At 42.9% G+C, this 19,923-nt stretch overlaps 12 non-coding genes across 12 annotated transcripts; all 12 read right to left on the bottom strand.

Annotated features, from left to right (window-relative positions):
- Nucleotides 1–972: 972 nt before the first annotated feature.
- Nucleotides 973–1,055, bottom strand: TRNAL-AAG (transfer RNA leucine (anticodon AAG)). Its single transcript has one exon. It is a non-coding gene; the product is annotated as a tRNA-Leu (tRNA).
- Nucleotides 1,056–2,080: 1,025 nt separating this feature from the next.
- Nucleotides 2,081–2,163, bottom strand: TRNAL-AAG (transfer RNA leucine (anticodon AAG)). Its single transcript has one exon. It is a non-coding gene; the product is annotated as a tRNA-Leu (tRNA).
- Nucleotides 2,164–2,352: 189 nt separating this feature from the next.
- On the bottom strand, nucleotides 2,353–2,435 carry TRNAL-CAG (transfer RNA leucine (anticodon CAG)). Its single transcript has one exon. It is a non-coding gene; the product is annotated as a tRNA-Leu (tRNA).
- A 4,811-nt stretch (nucleotides 2,436–7,246) lies between these two features.
- TRNAL-AAG (transfer RNA leucine (anticodon AAG)) lies at nucleotides 7,247–7,329 on the bottom strand. The gene has a single exon. It is a non-coding gene; the product is annotated as a tRNA-Leu (tRNA).
- Nucleotides 7,330–8,354: 1,025 nt separating this feature from the next.
- On the bottom strand, nucleotides 8,355–8,437 carry TRNAL-AAG (transfer RNA leucine (anticodon AAG)). Its single transcript has one exon. It is a non-coding gene; the product is annotated as a tRNA-Leu (tRNA).
- Nucleotides 8,438–8,626: 189 nt separating this feature from the next.
- On the bottom strand, nucleotides 8,627–8,709 carry TRNAL-CAG (transfer RNA leucine (anticodon CAG)). The gene has a single exon. It is a non-coding gene; the product is annotated as a tRNA-Leu (tRNA).
- A 632-nt stretch (nucleotides 8,710–9,341) lies between these two features.
- TRNAL-UAG (transfer RNA leucine (anticodon UAG)) lies at nucleotides 9,342–9,424 on the bottom strand. Its single transcript has one exon. It is a non-coding gene; the product is annotated as a tRNA-Leu (tRNA).
- Nucleotides 9,425–13,533: 4,109 nt separating this feature from the next.
- Nucleotides 13,534–13,616, bottom strand: TRNAL-AAG (transfer RNA leucine (anticodon AAG)). Its single transcript has one exon. It is a non-coding gene; the product is annotated as a tRNA-Leu (tRNA).
- A 1,025-nt stretch (nucleotides 13,617–14,641) lies between these two features.
- Nucleotides 14,642–14,724, bottom strand: TRNAL-AAG (transfer RNA leucine (anticodon AAG)). The gene has a single exon. It is a non-coding gene; the product is annotated as a tRNA-Leu (tRNA).
- A 189-nt stretch (nucleotides 14,725–14,913) lies between these two features.
- TRNAL-CAG (transfer RNA leucine (anticodon CAG)) lies at nucleotides 14,914–14,996 on the bottom strand. The gene has a single exon. It is a non-coding gene; the product is annotated as a tRNA-Leu (tRNA).
- A 4,098-nt stretch (nucleotides 14,997–19,094) lies between these two features.
- Nucleotides 19,095–19,177, bottom strand: TRNAL-CAG (transfer RNA leucine (anticodon CAG)). The gene has a single exon. It is a non-coding gene; the product is annotated as a tRNA-Leu (tRNA).
- A 632-nt stretch (nucleotides 19,178–19,809) lies between these two features.
- TRNAL-UAG (transfer RNA leucine (anticodon UAG)) lies at nucleotides 19,810–19,892 on the bottom strand. The gene has a single exon. It is a non-coding gene; the product is annotated as a tRNA-Leu (tRNA).
- Nucleotides 19,893–19,923: the final 31 nt, after the last annotated feature.

The following is a 19,923-nucleotide window of genomic DNA, read 5'->3' as shown; positions in this document are numbered from 1 at the left end:
TTCGAACCCACGCCTCCAGGAGAGACTCAGCCTTAACGCAGCGCCTTAGACCACTCGGCCATCCTGACCACATGTTGCTTGTTAATCTACATAGTTAGAAAGATAGTGTGAACAAAAAAAACACACATCTTAGGCCATGAGTGGCTATAGCAAGAAAAAAACTCACTGCACTTTTCCAAAAAGACAACCATATAAGCCCATGTGAGGGAAATGATCTGATTTTCTCCCTCAAGAAAAAAGAAGATTAAACACAGGTTTGTCAGAAGTGGGTTTTGAACCCACGCCTCCAGAAGAGACTGCGACCTGAACGCAGTGCCTTAGACCACTCGGCCAACCTGACTTGCATTTGCAGCACCTTCCACAAACCAGACAGCCATGCAAGTTTGGTACCGAAAAGGCATGCCCTCAATTTATTTATCCCGTTATAAGCATTTCCAACAGATCTTTGAACAATCCATACAGAGCAGTACCTATGAAGAACTCTTTAGACCTTTAAAGCGTACAAAGAGAAAGTGCTATTCACCAGCCACTTGAACGGCCCAAAGCTGCTTTGAAATTGAGTCAACAGCCACATCTTGGCTGACTAAAGCAAATTCAACAAGGGAGCTCAATGTCACAACATAGGGTGGAATACGCAAATCTAAGCAGCCCCTGATCACAGCCCTGAGGACATTGCTGTAAGTGTGCTGGAGTACAGCTGTCTACCAGGTGCTTGGCATTCTTCCAAATTTGCATGGCCTGTCTGGCCAGGGAATACAAGAGCATGACTCTTCTAGATGAGCTCTTACATGGGTCCTAAGCTCATTTGGTAAGGATTGCACTTTATCAGCAAGACTTTGTACAACAGAAATATATGAGAAACTTAAGCTCTCTTGACTAGACGAGGACGGAATAACGTCCCAGGTGAAGACGAACAGATGCAACTTCCATCAGATGGTATCCTGATGAAGAAGATTATATCTCCAAAAGTCATGTCAGAAGTGGGATTCGAACCCACGCCTCCAGAGGAGACTGCGGCCTTCACACAGCGCCTTAGACCACTCAGCCATCCTGACAGTGGAGAGTCCTAAGAAATGTATAAAAGTCACTCAGAAATTTCGGCGTCCATGCAAGCTTGAAATAATTTCAACCTTCAAACACAAGGTGCAACTTTTTGCACAGGACAATAAACACAGAAGATCACATATGAAAGCATTTCATTTCACAGGTGTACTGTTTTTATGCTTTTAGAATAACTTATACCTCTCACCAGCTATTTAGGGTTCTGTATCCTACTCACAAAATTATCTTGCCTGCGACCTCTCTCTTTATACACAAACAACTATTGCTCAGGAAGTAGGAAGGCAGAAGGTGGGGCGTTTATGCAAATTTATGCTGTCAATGTGCCTTGCAGATTCATGCAGAATTTCTAGATCCTTGCTGGAAACAAGAGAGCAGGCCTTGTTTCAGATCAACTGTCCCTAGCAAGGAACGTCTGAGCACATCCATTCTTTTGCTCTCTAGCCCCTGGCTTGGGACTCACCCTCACTGGCTGAGGAGTGAAGTTCTGCATACCAACGTTGCATAGAAGGTATGTTTGTGATTGGTTTGAGATGGGTGGGAGGTCAAGAGCAGGGAAAAGCAAGTCACCTTCACTTCTAGTCTCCTCTTCTATGCCTACCTGCCGTTCACTCACTCTGTCTTTGTTTCATTCTCTCCTTCCTCAACACCCCATCTCACTCACTGGCTCTATCATTTGTGCTCTTTCCCCTTGCTCTTCATTTCATAGTGGAAACATCTCTTGAATGGATCATTAGAAAATGAGGTTACATAAAATTAAAAATCTACTTATTGGAAACCAAAAATATCACAAGACTGAATGTAAGCCATTTCATCAATAAAAGGGATTTTTTAGGCACCCCCCAAAAAACACATAAAACACCACTAGTGCTAGAAGAATATTATACGAGCTTGAAGACAGAATTGGGCAAATTCATTTGCAGTTGAAACTGAAGTTTTGTACTTATTCAGATATTATATGCACTGCCAATTTTTAGCTGAGATTCTGAAGGAACGCAGTGACAAAATGGACTTAAAGTTTTGTCAGAAGTGGGATTCGAACCCACGCCTCCAGGAGAGACTGCGGCCTTAACGCAGCGCCTTAGACCACTCGGCCATCCTGACCACATGTTGCTTGTCCATCTACATAGTGAGAACGATAGTGTGAACAAAAAAAACACACATCTTAGGCCATAAGTGGCTATAGCAAGAAAAAAACTCACTGCACTTTTCCAAAAAGACAACCATATAAGCCCATGTGAGGGAAATGATCTGATTTTCTCCCTCAAGAAAAAAGAAGATTAAACACAGGTTTGTCAGAAGTGGGATTTGAACCCACGCCTCCATAAGAGACTGCGACCTGAACGCAGCGCCTTAGACCACTCGGCCATCCTGACTTGCATTTGCAGCACCTTCCACAAGCCAGACAGCCATGCAAGTTTGGTACCGTAAAGGCATGCCCTCAATTTATTTATCCCATTATAAGCATTTCCAACAGATCTTTGAACAATCCATACAGAGCAGTACCTATGAAGAACTCTTTAGACCTTTAAAGCGTACAAAGAGAAAGTGCTATTCACCAGCCACTTGAACGGCCCAAAGCTGCTTTGAAATTGAGTCAACAGCCACATCTTGGCTGACTAAAGCAAATTCAACAAGGGAGCTCAATGTCACAACATAGGGTGGAATACGCAAATCTAAGCAGCCCCTGATCACAGCCCTGAGGACATTGCTGTAAGTGTGCTGGAGTACAGCTGTCTACAAGGTGCTTGGCATTCTTCCAAATTTGCATGGCCTGTCTGGCCAGGGAATACAAGAGCATGACTCTTCTAGATGAGCTCTTACATGGGTCCTAAGCTCATTTGGTAAGGATTGCACTTTATCAGCAAGACTTTGTAAAACAGAAATATATGAGAAACCCAAGCTCTCTTGACTAGACGAGGACGGAATAACGTCCCAGGTGAAGACGAAGAGATGCAACTTCCATCAGATGTTATCCTGATGAAGAAGATTATATCTCCAAAAGTCATGTCAGAAGTGGGATTCGAATCCACACCTCCAGAGGAGACTGCAGCCTAAACACAGGGCCTTAGACCACTCGGCCATCCTGACAGTGAAGAGTCCTAAGAAATGTATAAAAGTCACTCAGAAATTTCTGCGACCATGCAAGCTTGAAATAATTTCAACCTTCAAACACAAGGTGCAACTTTTTGCACAGGACAATAAACACAGAAGATCACATATGAAAGCATTTCATTTCACAGGTGTACTGTTTTTATGCTTTTAGAATAACTTATACCTCTCACCAGCTATTTAGGGTTCTGTATCCTACTCACAAAATTACCTTGCCTACGACCTCTCTCTTTATACACAAACAACTACTACTCAGGAAGTAGGAAGGCAGAAGGTGGGGCAGTTTATGGAAATGTATGCTGTCAATGTGCCTTGCAGATTCATGCAGAATTTCTAGATCCTTGCTGGAAACAAGAGAGCAGGCCTTGTTTCAGATCAACTGTCTCTAGCAAGGAACGTCTGAGCACATCCATTCTTTTGCTCTCTAGCCCCTGGCTTGGGTCTCACCCCCACTGGCTGAGGAGTGAAGTTCTGCATACCAACGTTGCATAGAAGGTATGTTTGTGATTGGTTTGAGATGGGTGGGAGTTCAAGAGCAGGGAAAAGCAAGTCACTTTCACTTCTAGTTTCCTCTTCTATGCCTACCTGCCGTTCACTCACTCTGTCTTTGTTTCATTCTCTCCTTCCTCAACACCCCATCTCACTCACTCGCTCTATCATTTGTGCTCTTTCCCCTTGCTCTTCATTTCATAGTGGAAACATCTCTTGAATGGATCATTAGAAAATGAGGTTACATAAAATAAAAAATCTACTTATTGGAAACCAAAAATATCACAAGACTGAATGTAAGCCATTTCTTCAATAAAAGGGATTTTTTAGGCACCCCCCAAAAAACACATAAAACACCACTAGTGCTAGAAGAATATTATACGAGCTTGAAGACAGAATTGGGAAAATTCATTTGCAGTTGAAACTGAAGTTTGGTACTTATTCAGATATTATATGCACTGCCAATTTTTAGCTGAGATTCTGAAGGAACGCCGAGACAAAATGGACTTAAAGTTTTGTCAGAAGTGGGATTCGAACCCACGCCTCCAGCCTTAACGCAGTGCCTTAGACCACTCGGCCATCCTGACCACATGTTGCTTGTCCATCTACATAGTGAGAAAGATAGCGTGAACAAAAAAAACACACATCTTAGGCCATAAGTGGCTATAGCAAGAAAAAAACTCACTGCACTTTTCCAAAAAGACAACCATATAAGCCCATGTGAGGGAAATGATTTGATTTTCTCCCTCAAGAAAAAAGAAGATTAAACACAGGTTTGTCAGAAGTGGGATTTGAACCCACACCTCCAGAAGAGACTGCAACCTTAACGCAGCGCCTTAGACCACTCGGCCATCCTGCCTTGCATTTGCAGCACCTTCCACAAGCCAGACAGCCATGCAAGTTTGGTACCGAAAAGGCATGCCCTCAATTTATTTATCCCATTATAAGCATTTCCAACAGATCTTTGAACAATCCATACAGAGCAGTACCTATGAAGAACTCTTTAGACCTTTAAAGCGTACAAAGAGAAAGTGCTATTCACCAGCCACTTGAACGGCCCAAAGCTGCTTTGAAATTGAGTCAACAGCCACATCTTCGCTGACTAAAGCAAATTCAACAAGGGCGCTCAATGCAACAACATAGGGTGGAATACGCAAATCTAAGCAGCCCCTGATCACAGCCCTGAGGACATTGCTGTAAGTGTGCTGGAGTACAGCTGTCTACCAGGTGCTTGGCATTCTTCCAAATTTGCATGGCCTGTCTGGCCAGGGAATACAAGAGCATGACTCTTCTAGATGAGCTCTTACATGGGTCCTAAGCTCATTTGGTAATGATTGCACTTTATCAGCAAGACTTTGTACAACAGAAATATATGAGAAACCCAAGCTCTCTTGACTAGACGAGGACGGAATAACGTCCCAGGTGAAGACGAACAGATGCAACTTCCATCAGATGTTATCCTGATGAAGAAGATTATATCTCCAAAAGTCATTTCAGAAGTGGGATTCGAACCCACGCCTCCAGAGGAGACTGCAGCCTAGACACAGCGCCTTAGACCACTCGGCCATCCTGACAGTGAAGAGTCCTAAGAAATGTATAAAAGTCACTCAGAAATTTCTGCGTCCATGCAAGCTTGAAATAATTTCAACCTTCAAACACAAGGTGCAACTTTTTGCACAGGACAATAAACACAGAAGATCACATATGAAAGCATTTTATTTCACAGGTGTACTGTTTTTATGCTTTTAGAATAACTTATACCTCTCACCAGCTATTTAGGGTTCTGTATCCTACTCACAAAATTATCTTGCCAGCGACCTCTCTCTTTATACACAAACAACTACTGCTCAGGAAGTAGGAAGGCAGAAGATGGGGCAGTTTATGCAAATTTATGCTGTCAATGTGCCTTGCAGATTCATGCAGAATTTCTAGATCCTTGTTGGAAACAAGAGAGCAGGCCTTGTTTCAGATCAACTGTCCCTAGCAAGGAACGTCTGAGCACATCCATTCTTTTGCTCTCTAGCCCCTGGCTTGGGACTCACCCTCACTGGCTGAGGAGTGAAGTTCTGCATACCAACGTTGCATAGAAGGTATGTTTGTGATTGGTTTGAGATGGGTGGGAGGTCAAGAGCAGGGAAAAGCAAGTCACCTTCACTTCTAATCTCCTCTTCTATGCCTACCTGCCGTTCACTCACTCTGTCTTTGTTTCATTCTCTCCTTCCTCAACACCCCATCTCACTCACTGGCTCTATCATTTGTGCTCTTTCCCCTTGCTCTTCATTTCATAGTGGAAACATCTCTTGAATGGATCATTAGAAAATGAGGTTACATAAAATAAAAAATCTACTTATTGGAAACCAAAAATATCACAAGACTGAATGTAAGCCATTTCTTCAATAAAAGGGATTTTTTAGGCACCCCCCAAAAAACACATAAAACACCACTAGTGCTAGAAGAATATTATACAAGCTTGAAGACAGAATTGGGCAAATTCATTTGCAGTTGAAACTGAAGTTTGGTACTTATTCAGATATTATATGCACTGCCAATTTTTAGCTGAGATTCTGAAGGAACGCAGAGACAAAATGGACTTAAAGTTTTGTCAGAAGTGGGATTCGAACCCACGCCTCCAGGAGAGACTCAGCCTTAACGCAGCGCCTTAGACCACTCGGCCATCCTGACCACATGTTGCTTGTTAATCTACATAGTGAGAAAGATAGTGTGAACAAAAAAAACACACATCTTAGGCCATGAGTGGCTATAGCAAGAAAAAAACTCACTGCACTTTTCCAAAAAGACAACCATATAAGCCCATGTGAGGGAAATGATCTGATTTTCTCCCTCAAGAAAAAAGAAGATTAAACACAGGTTTGTCAGAAGTGGGTTTTGAACCCACGCCTCCAGAAGAGACTGCGACCTGAACGCAGTGCCTTAGACCACTCGGCCAACCTGACTTGCATTTGCAGCACCTTCCACAAACCAGACAGCCATGCAAGTTTGGTACCGAAAAGGCATGCCCTCAATTTATTTATCCCGTTATAAGCATTTCCAACAGATCTTTGAACAATCCATACAGAGCAGTACCTATGAAGAACTCTTTAGACCTTTAAAGCGTACAAAGAGAAAGTGCTATTCACCAGCCACTTGAACGGCCCAAAGCTGCTTTGAAATTGAGTCAACAGCCACATCTTGGCTGACTAAAGCAAATTCAACAAGGGAGCTCAATGTCACAACATAGGGTGGAATACGCAAATCTAAGCAGCCCCTGATCACAGCCCTGAGGACATTGCTGTAAGTGTGCTGGAGTACAGCTGTCTACCAGGTGCTTGGCATTCTTCCAAATTTGCATGGCCTGTCTGGCCAGGAAATACAAGAGCATGACTCTTCTAGATGAGCTCTTACATGGGTCCTAAGCTCATTTGGTAAGGATTGCACTTTATCAGCAAGACTTTGTACAACAGAAATATATGAGAAACCCAAGCTCTCTTGACTAGACGAGGACGGAATAACGTCCCAGGTGAAGACGAACAGATGCAACTTCCATCAGATGGTATCCTGATGAAGAAGATTATATCTCCAAAAGTCATGTCAGAAGTGGGATTCGAACCCACGCCTCCAGAGGAGACTGCGGCCTTAACACAGCGCCTTAGACCACTCAGCCATCCTGACAGTGGAGAGTCCTAAGAAATGTATAAAAGTCACTCAGAAATTTCGGCGTCCATGCAAGCTTGAAATAATTTCAACCTTCAAACACAAGGTGCAACTTTTTGCACAGGACAATAAACACAGAAGATCACATATGAAAGCATTTCATTTCACAGGTGTACTGTTTTTATGCTTTTAGAATAACTTATACCTCTCACCAGCTATTTAGGGTTCTGTATCCTACTCACAAAATTATCTTGCCTGCGACCTCTCTCTTTATACACAAACAACTATTGCTCAGGAAGTAGGAAGGCAGAAGGTGGGGCGTTTATGCAAATTTATGCTGTCAATGTGCCTTGCAGATTCATGCAGAATTTCTAGATCCTTGCTGGAAACAAGAGAGCAGGCCTTGTTTCAGATCAACTGTCCCTAGCAAGGAACGTCTGAGCACATCCATTCTTTTGCTCTCTAGCCCCTGGCTTGGGACTCACCCTCACTGGCTGAGGAGTGAAGTTCTGCATACCAACGTTGCATAGAAGGTATGTTTGTGATTGGTTTGAGATGGGTGGGAGGTCAAGAGCAGGGAAAAGCAAGTCACCTTCACTTCTAGTCTCCTCTTCTATGCCTACCTGCCGTTCACTCACTCTGTCTTTGTTTCATTCTCTCCTTCCTCAACACCCCATCTCACTCACTGGCTCTATCATTTGTGCTCTTTCCCCTTGCTCTTCATTTCATAGTGGAAACATCTCTTGAATGGATCATTAGAAAATGAGGTTACATAAAATTAAAAATCTACTTATTGGAAACCAAAAATATCACAAGACTGAATGTAAGCCATTTCATCAATAAAAGGGATTTTTTAGGCACCCCCCAAAAAACACATAAAACACCACTAGTGCTAGAAGAATATTATACGAGCTTGAAGACAGAATTGGGCAAATTCATTTGCAGTTGAAACTGAAGTTTTGTACTTATTCAGATATTATATGCACTGCCAATTTTTAGCTGAGATTCTGAAGGAACGCAGTGACAAAATGGACTTAAAGTTTTGTCAGAAGTGGGATTCGAACCCACGCCTCCAGGAGAGACTGCGGCCTTAACGCAGCGCCTTAGACCACTCGGCCATCCTGACCACATGTTGCTTGTCCATCTACATAGTGAGAACGATAGTGTGAACAAAAAAAACACACATCTTAGGCCATAAGTGGCTATAGCAAGAAAAAAACTCACTGCACTTTTCCAAAAAGACAACCATATAAGCCCATGTGAGGGAAATGATCTGATTTTCTCCCTCAAGAAAAAAGAAGATTAAACACAGGTTTGTCAGAAGTGGGATTTGAACCCACGCCTCCATAAGAGACTGCGACCTGAACGCAGCGCCTTAGACCACTCGGCCATCCTGACTTGCATTTGCAGCACCTTCCACAAGCCAGACAGCCATGCAAGTTTGGTACCGTAAAGGCATGCCCTCAATTTATTTATCCCATTATAAGCATTTCCAACAGATCTTTGAACAATCCATACAGAGCAGTACCTATGAAGAACTCTTTAGACCTTTAAAGCGTACAAAGAGAAAGTGCTATTCACCAGCCACTTGAACGGCCCAAAGCTGCTTTGAAATTGAGTCAACAGCCACATCTTGGCTGACTAAAGCAAATTCAACAAGGGAGCTCAATGTCACAACATAGGGTGGAATACGCAAATCTAAGCAGCCCCTGATCACAGCCCTGAGGACATTGCTGTAAGTGTGCTGGAGTACAGCTGTCTACCAGGTGCTTGGCATTCTTCCAAATTTGCATGGCCTGTCTGGCCAGGGAATACAAGAGCATGACTCTTCTAGATGAGCTCTTACATGGGTCCTAAGCTCATTTGGTAAGGATTGCACTTTATCAGCAAGACTTTGTAAAACAGAAATATATGAGAAACCCAAGCTCTCTTGACTAGACGAGGACGGAATAACGTCCCAGGTGAAGACGAACAGATGCAACTTCCATCAGATGTTATCCTGATGAAGAAGATTATATCTCCAAAAGTCATTTCAGAAGTGGGATTTGAACCCACGCCTCCATAGGAGACTGCGGCCTAAACACAGCACCTTAGACCACTCGGCCATCCTGACAGTGAAGAGTCCTAAGAAATGTATAAAAGTCACTCAGAAATGTCTGCGTCCATGCAAGCTTGAAATAATTTCAACCTTCAAACACAAGGTGCAACTTTTTGCACAGGACAATAAACACAGAAGATCACATATGAAAGCATTTCATTTCACAGGTGTACTGTTTTTATGCTTTTAGAATAACTTATACCTCTCACCAGCTATTTAGGGTTCTGTATCCTACTCACAAAATTATCTTGCCTGCGACCTTTCTCTCTATACACAAACAACTACTGCTCAGGAAGTAGGAAGGCAGAAGGTGGGGCAGTTTATGCAAATTTATGCTGTCAATGTGCCTTGCACATTCATGCAGAATTTCTAGATCCTTGCTGGAAACAAGAGAGCACGCCTTGTTTCAGATCAACTGTCCCTAGCAAGGAACGTCTGAGCACATCCATTCTTTTGCTCTCTAGCCCCTGGCTTGGGTCTCACCCCCACTGGCTGAGGAGTGAAGTTCTGCATACCAACGTTGCATAGAAGGTATGTTTGTGATTGGTTTGAGATGGGTGGGAGTTCAAGAGCAGGGAAAAGCAAGTCACTTTCACTTCTAGTCTCCTCTTCTATGCCTACCTGCCGTTCACTCACTCTGTCTTTGTTTCATTCTCTCCTTCCTCAACACCCCATCTCACTCACTCGCTCTATCATTTGTGCTCTTTCCCCTTGCTCTTCATTTCATAGTGGAAACATCTCTTGAATGGATCATTAGAAAATGAGGTTACATAAAATTAAAAATCTACTTATTGGAAACCAAAAATATCACAAGACTGAATGTAAGCCATTTCTTCAATAAAAGGGATTTTTTAGGCACCCCCCAAAAAACACATAAAACACCACTAGTGCTAGAAGAATATTATACGAGCTTGAAGACAGAATTGGGCAAATTCATTTGCAGTTGAAACTGAAGTTTGGTACTTATTCAGATATTATATGCACTGCCAATTTTTAGCTGAGATTCTGAAGGAACGCAGAGACAAAATGGACTTAAAGTTTTGTCGGAAGTGGGATTCGAACCCACGCCTCCAGGAGAGACTGCGGCCTTAACGCAGCGCCTTAGACCACGCGGCCATCCTGACCACATGTTGCTTGTCCATCTACATAGTGAGAAAGATAGCGTGAACAAAAAAAAACACACATCTTAGGCCATAAGTGGCTATAGCAAGAAAAAAACTCACTGCACTTTTCCAAAAAGACAACCATATAAGCCCATGTGAGGGAAATGATCTGATTTTCTCCCTCAAGAAAAAAGAAGATTAAGCACAGGTTTGTCTGAAGTGGGATTTGAACCCACACCTCCAGAAGAGACTGCGACCTGAACGCAGTGCCTTAGACCACTCGGCCATCCTGACTTGCATTTGCAGCACCTTCCACAAGCCAGACAGCCATGCAAGTTTGGTACCGAAAAGGCATGCCCTCAATTTATTTATCCCATTATAAGCATTTCCAACAGATCTTTGAACAATCCATACAGAGCAGTACCTATGAAGAACTCTTTAGACCTTTAAAGCGTACAAAGAGAAAGTGCTATTCACCAGCCACTTGAACGGCCCAAAGCTGCTTTGAAATTGAGTCAACAGCCACATCTTCGCTGACTAAAGCAAATTCAACAAGGGCGCTCAATGTCACAACATAGGGTGGAATACGCAAATCTAAGCAGCCCCTGATCACAGCCCTGAGGACATTGCTGTAAGTGTGCTGGAGTACAGCTGTCTACCAGGTGCTTGGCATTCTTCCAAATTTGCATGGCCTGTCTGGCCAGGGAATACAAGAGCATGACTCTTCTAGATGAGCTCTTACATGGGTCCTAAGCTCATTTGGTAATGATTGCACTTTATCAGCAAGACTTTGTACAACAGAAATATATGAGAAACCCAAGCTCTCTTGACTAGACGAGGACGGAATAACGTCCCAGGTGAAGACGAACAGATGCAACTTCCATCAGATGTTATCCTGATGAAGAAGATTATATCTCCAAAAGTCATTTCAGAAGTGGGATTCGAACCCACGCCTCCAGAGGAGACTGCAGCCTAGACACAGCGCCTTAGACCACTCGGCCATCCTGACAGTGAAGAGTCCTAAGAAATGTATAAAAGTCACTCAGAAATTTCTGCGTCCATGCAAGCTTGAAATAATTTCAACCTTCAAACACAAGGTGCAACTTTTTGCACAGGACAATAAACACAGAAGATCACATATGAAAGCATTTTATTTCACAGGTGTACTGTTTTTATGCTTTTAGAATAACTTATACCTCTCACCAGCTATTTAGGGTTCTGTATCCTACTCACAAAATTATCTTGCCAGCGACCTCTCTCTTTATACACAAACAACTACTGCTCAGGAAGTAGGAAGGCAGAAGATGGGGCAGTTTATGCAAATTTATGCTGTCAATGTGCCTTGCAGATTCATGCAGAATTTCTAGATCCTTGTTGGAAACAAGAGAGCAGGCCTTGTTTCAGATCAACTGTCCCTAGCAAGGAACGTCTGAGCACATCCATTCTTTTGCTCTCTAGCCCCTGGCTTGGGACTCACCCTCACTGGCTGAGGAGTGAAGTTCTGCATACCAACGTTGCATAGAAGGTATGTTTGTGATTGGTTTGAGATGGGTGGGAGGTCAAGAGCAGGGAAAAGCAAGTCACCTTCACTTCTAATCTCCTCTTCTATGCCTACCTGCCGTTCACTCACTCTGTCTTTGTTTCATTCTCTCCTTCCTCAACACCCCATCTCACTCACTGGCTCTATCATTTGTGCTCTTTCCCCTTGCTCTTCATTTCATAGTGGAAACATCTCTTGAATGGATCATTAGAAAATGAGGTTACATAAAATAAAAAATCTACTTATTGGAAACCAAAAATATCACAAGACTGAATGTAAGCCATTTCTTCAATAAAAGGGATTTTTTAGGCACCCCCCAAAAAACACATAAAACACCACTAGTGCTAGAAGAATATTATACAAGCTTGAAGACAGAATTGGGCAAATTCATTTGCAGTTGAAACTGAAGTTTGGTACTTATTCAGATATTATATGCACTGCCAATTTTTAGCTGAGATTCTGAAGGAACGCAGAGACAAAATGGACTTAAAGTTTTGTCAGAAGTGGGATTCGAACCCACGCCTCCAGGAGAGACTCAGCCTTAACGCAGCGCCTTAGACCACTCGGCCATCCTGACCACATGTTGCTTGTTAATCTACATAGTTAGAAAGATAGTGTGAACAAAAAAAACACACATCTTAGGCCATGAGTGGCTATAGCAAGAAAAAAACTCACTGCACTTTTCCAAAAAGACAACCATATAAGCCCATGTGAGGGAAATGATCTGATTTTCTCCCTCAAGAAAAAAGAAGATTAAACACAGGTTTGTCAGAAGTGGGTTTTGAACCCACGCCTCCAGAAGAGACTGCGACCTGAACGCAGTGCCTTAGACCACTCGGCCAACCTGACTTGCATTTGCAGCACCTTCCACAAACCAGACAGCCATGCAAGTTTGGTACCGAAAAGGCATGCCCTCAATTTATTTATCCCGTTATAAGCATTTCCAACAGATCTTTGAACAATCCATACAGAGCAGTACCTATGAAGAACTCTTTAGACCTTTAAAGCGTACAAAGAGAAAGTGCTATTCACCAGCCACTTGAACGGCCCAAAGCTGCTTTGAAATTGAGTCAACAGCCACATCTTGGCTGACTAAAGCAAATTCAACAAGGGAGCTCAATGTCACAACATAGGGTGGAATACGCAAATCTAAGCAGCCCCTGATCACAGCCCTGAGGACATTGCTGTAAGTGTGCTGGAGTACAGCTGTCTACCAGGTGCTTGGCATTCTTCCAAATTTGCATGGCCTGTCTGGCCAGGGAATACAAGAGCATGACTCTTCTAGATGAGCTCTTACATGGGTCCTAAGCTCATTTGGTAAGGATTGCACTTTATCAGCAAGACTTTGTACAACAGAAATATATGAGAAACTTAAGCTCTCTTGACTAGACGAGGACGGAATAACGTCCCAGGTGAAGACGAACAGATGCAACTTCCATCAGATGGTATCCTGATGAAGAAGATTATATCTCCAAAAGTCATGTCAGAAGTGGGATTCGAACCCACGCCTCCAGAGGAGACTGCGGCCTTCACACAGCGCCTTAGACCACTCAGCCATCCTGACAGTGGAGAGTCCTAAGAAATGTATAAAAGTCACTCAGAAATTTCGGCGTCCATGCAAGCTTGAAATAATTTCAACCTTCAAACACAAGGTGCAACTTTTTGCACAGGACAATAAACACAGAAGATCACATATGAAAGCATTTCATTTCACAGGTGTACTGTTTTTATGCTTTTAGAATAACTTATACCTCTCACCAGCTATTTAGGGTTCTGTATCCTACTCACAAAATTATCTTGCCTGCGACCTCTCTCTTTATACACAAACAACTATTGCTCAGGAAGTAGGAAGGCAGAAGGTGGGGCGTTTATGCAAATTTATGCTGTCAATGTGCCTTGCAGATTCATGCAGAATTTCTAGATCCTTGCTGGAAACAAGAGAGCAGGCCTTGTTTCAGATCAACTGTCCCTAGCAAGGAACGTCTGAGCACATCCATTCTTTTGCTCTCTAGCCCCTGGCTTGGGACTCACCCTCACTGGCTGAGGAGTGAAGTTCTGCATACCAACGTTGCATAGAAGGTATGTTTGTGATTGGTTTGAGATGGGTGGGAGGTCAAGAGCAGGGAAAAGCAAGTCACCTTCACTTCTAGTCTCCTCTTCTATGCCTACCTGCCGTTCACTCACTCTGTCTTTGTTTCATTCTCTCCTTCCTCAACACCCCATCTCACTCACTGGCTCTATCATTTGTGCTCTTTCCCCTTGCTCTTCATTTCATAGTGGAAACATCTCTTGAATGGATCATTAGAAAATGAGGTTACATAAAATTAAAAATCTACTTATTGGAAACCAAAAATATCACAAGACTGAATGTAAGCCATTTCATCAATAAAAGGGATTTTTTAGGCACCCCCCAAAAAACACATAAAACACCACTAGTGCTAGAAGAATATTATACGAGCTTGAAGACAGAATTGGGCAAATTCATTTGCAGTTGAAACTGAAGTTTTGTACTTATTCAGATATTATATGCACTGCCAATTTTTAGCTGAGATTCTGAAGGAACGCAGTGACAAAATGGACTTAAAGTTTTGTCAGAAGTGGGATTCGAACCCACGCCTCCAGGAGAGACTGCGGCCTTAACGCAGCGCCTTAGACCACTCGGCCATCCTGACCACATGTTGCTTGTCCATCTACATAGTGAGAACGATAGTGTGAACAAAAAAAACACACATCTTAGGCCATAAGTGGCTATAGCAAGAAAAAAACTCACTGCACTTTTCCAAAAAGACAACCATATAAGCCCATGTGAGGGAAATGATCTGATTTTCTCCCTCAAGAAAAAAGAAGATTAAACACAGGTTTGTCAGAAGTGGGATTTGAACCCACGCCTCCATAAGAGACTGCGACCTGAACGCAGCGCCTTAGACCACTCGGCCATCCTGACTTGCATTTGCAGCACCTTCCACAAGCCAGACAGCCATGCAAGTTTGGTACCGTAAAGGCATGCCCTCAATTTATTTATCCCATTATAAGCATTTCCAACAGATCTTTGAACAATCCATACAGAGCAGTACCTATGAAGAACTCTTTAGACCTTTAAAGCGTACAAAGAGAAAGTGCTATTCACCAGCCACTTGAACGGCCCAAAGCTGCTTTGAAATTGAGTCAACAGCCACATCTTGGCTGACTAAAGCAAATTCAACAAGGGAGCTCAATGTCACAACATAGGGTGGAATACGCAAATCTAAGCAGCCCCTGATCACAGCCCTGAGGACATTGCTGTAAGTGTGCTGGAGTACAGCTGTCTACAAGGTGCTTGGCATTCTTCCAAATTTGCATGGCCTGTCTGGCCAGGGAATACAAGAGCATGACTCTTCTAGATGAGCTCTTACATGGGTCCTAAGCTCATTTGGTAAGGATTGCACTTTATCAGCAAGACTTTGTAAAACAGAAATATATGAGAAACCCAAGCTCTCTTGACTAGACGAGGACGGAATAACGTCCCAGGTGAAGACGAAGAGATGCAACTTCCATCAGATGTTATCCTGATGAAGAAGATTATATCTCCAAAAGTCATGTCAGAAGTGGGATTCGAATCCACACCTCCAGAGGAGACTGCAGCCTAAACACAGGGCCTTAGACCACTCGGCCATCCTGACAGTGAAGAGTCCTAAGAAATGTATAAAAGTCACTCAGAAATTTCTGCGACCATGCAAGCTTGAAATAATTTCAACCTTCAAACACAAGGTGCAACTTTTTGCACAGGACAATAAACACAGAAGATCACATATGAAAGCATTTCATTTCACAGGTGTACTGTTTTTATGCTTTTAGAATAACTTATACCTCTCACCAGCTATTTAGGGTTCTGTATCCTACTCACAAAATTACCTTGCCTACGACCTCTCTCTTTATACACAAACAACTACTACTCAGGAAGTAGGAAGGCAGAAGGTGGGGCAGTTTATGGAAATGTATGCTGTCAATGTGCCTTGCAGATTCATGCAGAATTTCTAGATCCTTGCTGGAAACAAGAGAGCAGGCCTTGTTTCAGATCAACTGTCTCTAGCAAGGAACGTCTGAGCACATCCATTCTTTTGCTCTCTAGCCCCTGGCTTGGGTCTCACCCCCACTGGCTGAGGAGTGAAGTTCTGCATACCAACGTTGCATAGAAGGTATGTTTGTGATTGGTTTGAGATGGGTGGGAGTTCAAGAGCAGGGAAAAGCAAGTCACTTTCACTTCTAGTTTCCTCTTCTATGCCTACCTGCCGTTCACTCACTCTGTCTTTGTTTCATTCTCTCCTTCCTCAACACCCCATCTCACTCACTCGCTCTATCATTTGTGCTCTTTCCCCTTGCTCTTCATTTCATAGTGGAAACATCTCTTGAATGGATCATTAGAAAATGAGGTTACATAAAATAAAAAATCTACTTATTGGAAACCAAAAATATCACAAGACTGAATGTAAGCCATTTCTTCAATAAAAGGGATTTTTTAGGCACCCCCCAAAAAACACATAAAACACCACTAGTGCTAGAAGAATATTATACGAGCTTGAAGACAGAATTGGGAAAATTCATTTGCAGTTGAAACTGAAGTTTGGTACTTATTCAGATATTATATGCACTGCAAATTTTTAGCTGAGATTCTGAAGGAACGCCGAGACAAAATGGACTTAAAGTTTTGTCAGAAGTGGGATTCGAACCCACGCCTCCAGCCTTAACGCAGTGCCTTAGACCACTCGGCCATCCTGACCACATGTTGCTTGTCCATCTACATAGTGAGAAAGATAGCGTGAACAAAAAAAACACACATCTTAGGCCATAAGTGGCTATAGCAAGAAAAAAACTCACTGCACTTTTCCAAAAAGACAACCATATAAGCCCATGTGAGGGAAATGATTTGATTTTCTCCCTCAAGAAAAAAGAAGATTAAACACAGGTTTGTCAGAAGTGGGATTTGAACCCACACCTCCAGAAGAGACTGCAACCTTAACGCAGCGCCTTAGACCACTCGGCCATCCTGCCTTGCATTTGCAGCACCTTCCACAAGCCAGACAGCCATGCAAGTTTGGTACCGAAAAGGCATGCCCTCAATTTATTTATCCCATTATAAGCATTTCCAACAGATCTTTGAACAATCCATACAGAGCAGTACCTATGAAGAACTCTTTAGACCTTTAAAGCGTACAAAGAGAAAGTGCTATTCACCAGCCACTTGAACGGCCCAAAGCTGCTTTGAAATTGAGTCAACAGCCACATCTTGGCTGACTAAAGCAAATTCAACAAGGGAGCTCAATGTCACAACATAGGGTGGAATACGCAAATCTAAGCAGCCCCTGATCACAGCCCTGAGGACATTGCTGTAAGTGTGCTGGAGTACAGCTGTCTACCAGGTGCTTGGCATTCTTCCAAATTTGCATGGCTTGTCTGGCCAGGGAATACAAGAGCATGACTCTTCTAGATGAGCTCTTACATGGGTCCTAAGCTCATTTGGTAATGATTGCACTTTATCAGCAACACTTTGTACAACAGAAATATATGAGAAACCCAAGCTCTCTTGACTAGACGAGGACGGAATAACGTCCCAGGTGAAGACGAACAGATGCAACTTCCATCAGATGTTATCCTGATGAAGAAGATTATATCTCCAAAAGTCATTTCAGAAGTGGGATTCGAAATCACGCCTCCAGAGGAGACTGCAGCCTAGACACAGCGCCTTAGACCACTCGGCCATCCTGACAGTGAAGAGTCCTAAGAAATGTATAAAAGTGACTCAGAAATTTCTGCGTCCATGCAAGCTTGAAATAATTTCAACCTTCAAACACAAGGTGCAACTTTTTGCACAGGACAATAAACACAGAAGATCACATATGAGAGCATGTCATTTCACAGGTGTACTGTTTTTATGCTTTTAGAATAACTTATACCTCTCACCAGCTATTTAGGGTTCTGTATCCTACTCACAAAATTATCTTGCCTGCGACCTCTCTCTTTATACACAAACAACTACTGCTCAGGAAGTAGGAAGGCAGAAGATGGGGCAGTTTATGCAAATTTATGCTGTCAATGTGCCTTGCAGATTCATGCAGAATTTCTAGATCCTTGTTGGAAACAAGAGAGCAGGCCTTGTTTCAGATCAACTGTCCCTAGCAAGGAACGTCTGAGCACATCCATTCTTTTGCTCTCTAGCCCCTGGCTTGGGACTCACCCTCACTGGCTGAGGAGTGAAGTTCTGCATACCAACGTTGCATAGAAGGTATGTTTGTGATTGGTTTGAGATGGGTGGGAGGTCAAGAGCAGGGAAAAGCAAGTCACCTTCACTTCTAGTCTCCTCTTCTATGCCTACCTGCCGTTCACTCACTCTGTCTTTGTTTCATTCTCTCCTTCCTCAACACCCCATCTCACTCACTCGCTCTATCATTTGTGCTCTTTCCCCTTGCTCTTCATTTCATAGTGGAAACATCTCTTGAATGGATCATTAGAAAATGAGGTTACATAAAATTAAAAACTCTACTTATTGGAAACCAAAAATATCACAAGACTGAATGTAAGCCATTTCTTCAATAAAAGGGATTTTTTAGGCACCCCCCAAAAAACACATAAAACACCACTAGTGCTAGAAGAATATTATACGAGCTTAAAGACGGAATTGGGCAAATTCATTTGCAGTTGAAACTGAAGTTTGGTACTTATTCAGATATTATATGCACTGCCAATTTTTAGCTGAGATTCTGAAGGAACGCAGAGACAAAATGGACTTAAAGTTTTGTGAGAAGTGGGATTCGAACCAACGCCTCCAGGAGAGACTGCGGCCTTAATGCAGTGCCTTAGACCACTCGGCCATCCTGACCACAAGTTGCTTGTTCATCTACATAGTGAGAAAGATAGTGTGAACAAAAAAAACACACATCTTAGGCCATGAGTGGCTATAGCAAGAAAAAAATTCACTGCACTTTTCCAAAAAGACAACCATATAAGCCCATGTGAGGGAAATGATCTGATTTTCTCCCTCAAGAAAAAAGAAGATTAAACACAGGTTTGTCAGAAGTGGGATTTGAACCCACGCCTCCAGAAGAGACTGCGACCTGAACGCAGCGCCTTAGACCACTCGGCCATCCTGACTTGCATTTGCAGCACCTTCCACAAGCCAGACAGCCATGCAAGTGGGGTACCGAAAAGGCATGCCCTCAATTTATTTATCCCATTATAAGCATTTCCAACAGATCTTTGAACAATCCATACAGAGCAGTACCTATGAAGAACTCTTTAGACCTTTAATGAGTACAAAGAGAAAGTGCTATTCACCAGCCACTTGAACGGCCCAAAGCTGCTTTGAAATTGAGTCAATAGCCACATCTTGGCTGACTAAAGCAAATTCAACAAGGGATCTCAATGTCACAACATAGGGTGGAATTCGCAAATCTAAGCAGCCCCTGATCACTGCCCTGAGGAAATTGCTGTAAGTGTGCTGGAGTCCAGCTGTCTACCAGGTGCTTGGCATTCTTCCAAATTTGTATGGCCTGTCTGGCCAGGGAATACAAGAGAATGACTCTTCTAGATGAGCTCTTACATGGGTCATAAGCTCATTTGGTAAGGATTGCACTTTATCAGCAAGACTTTGTACAACAGAAATATATGAGAAACCCAAGCTCTCTTGACTAGACGAGGACGGAATAACGTCCCAGGTGAAGACGAACAGATGCAACTTCCATCAGATGTTATCCTGATGAAGAAGATTATATCTCCAAAAGTCATGTCAGAAGTGGGATTCGAACCCACGCCTCCAGAGGAGACTGCGGCCTAAACACAGCGCCTTAGACCACTCGGCCATCCTGACAGTGGAGAGTACTAAGAAATGTATAAAAGTC

This window comes from Lissotriton helveticus, chromosome 8 (genome assembly GCF_964261635.1).
Source record: "Lissotriton helveticus chromosome 8, aLisHel1.1, whole genome shotgun sequence".
NCBI classification, from domain to species: domain Eukaryota; kingdom Metazoa; phylum Chordata; class Amphibia; order Caudata; family Salamandridae; genus Lissotriton; species Lissotriton helveticus.
Note: the sequence above shows the minus strand (reverse complement) of the source record. Positions and strands in the feature narration are given on the sequence as shown.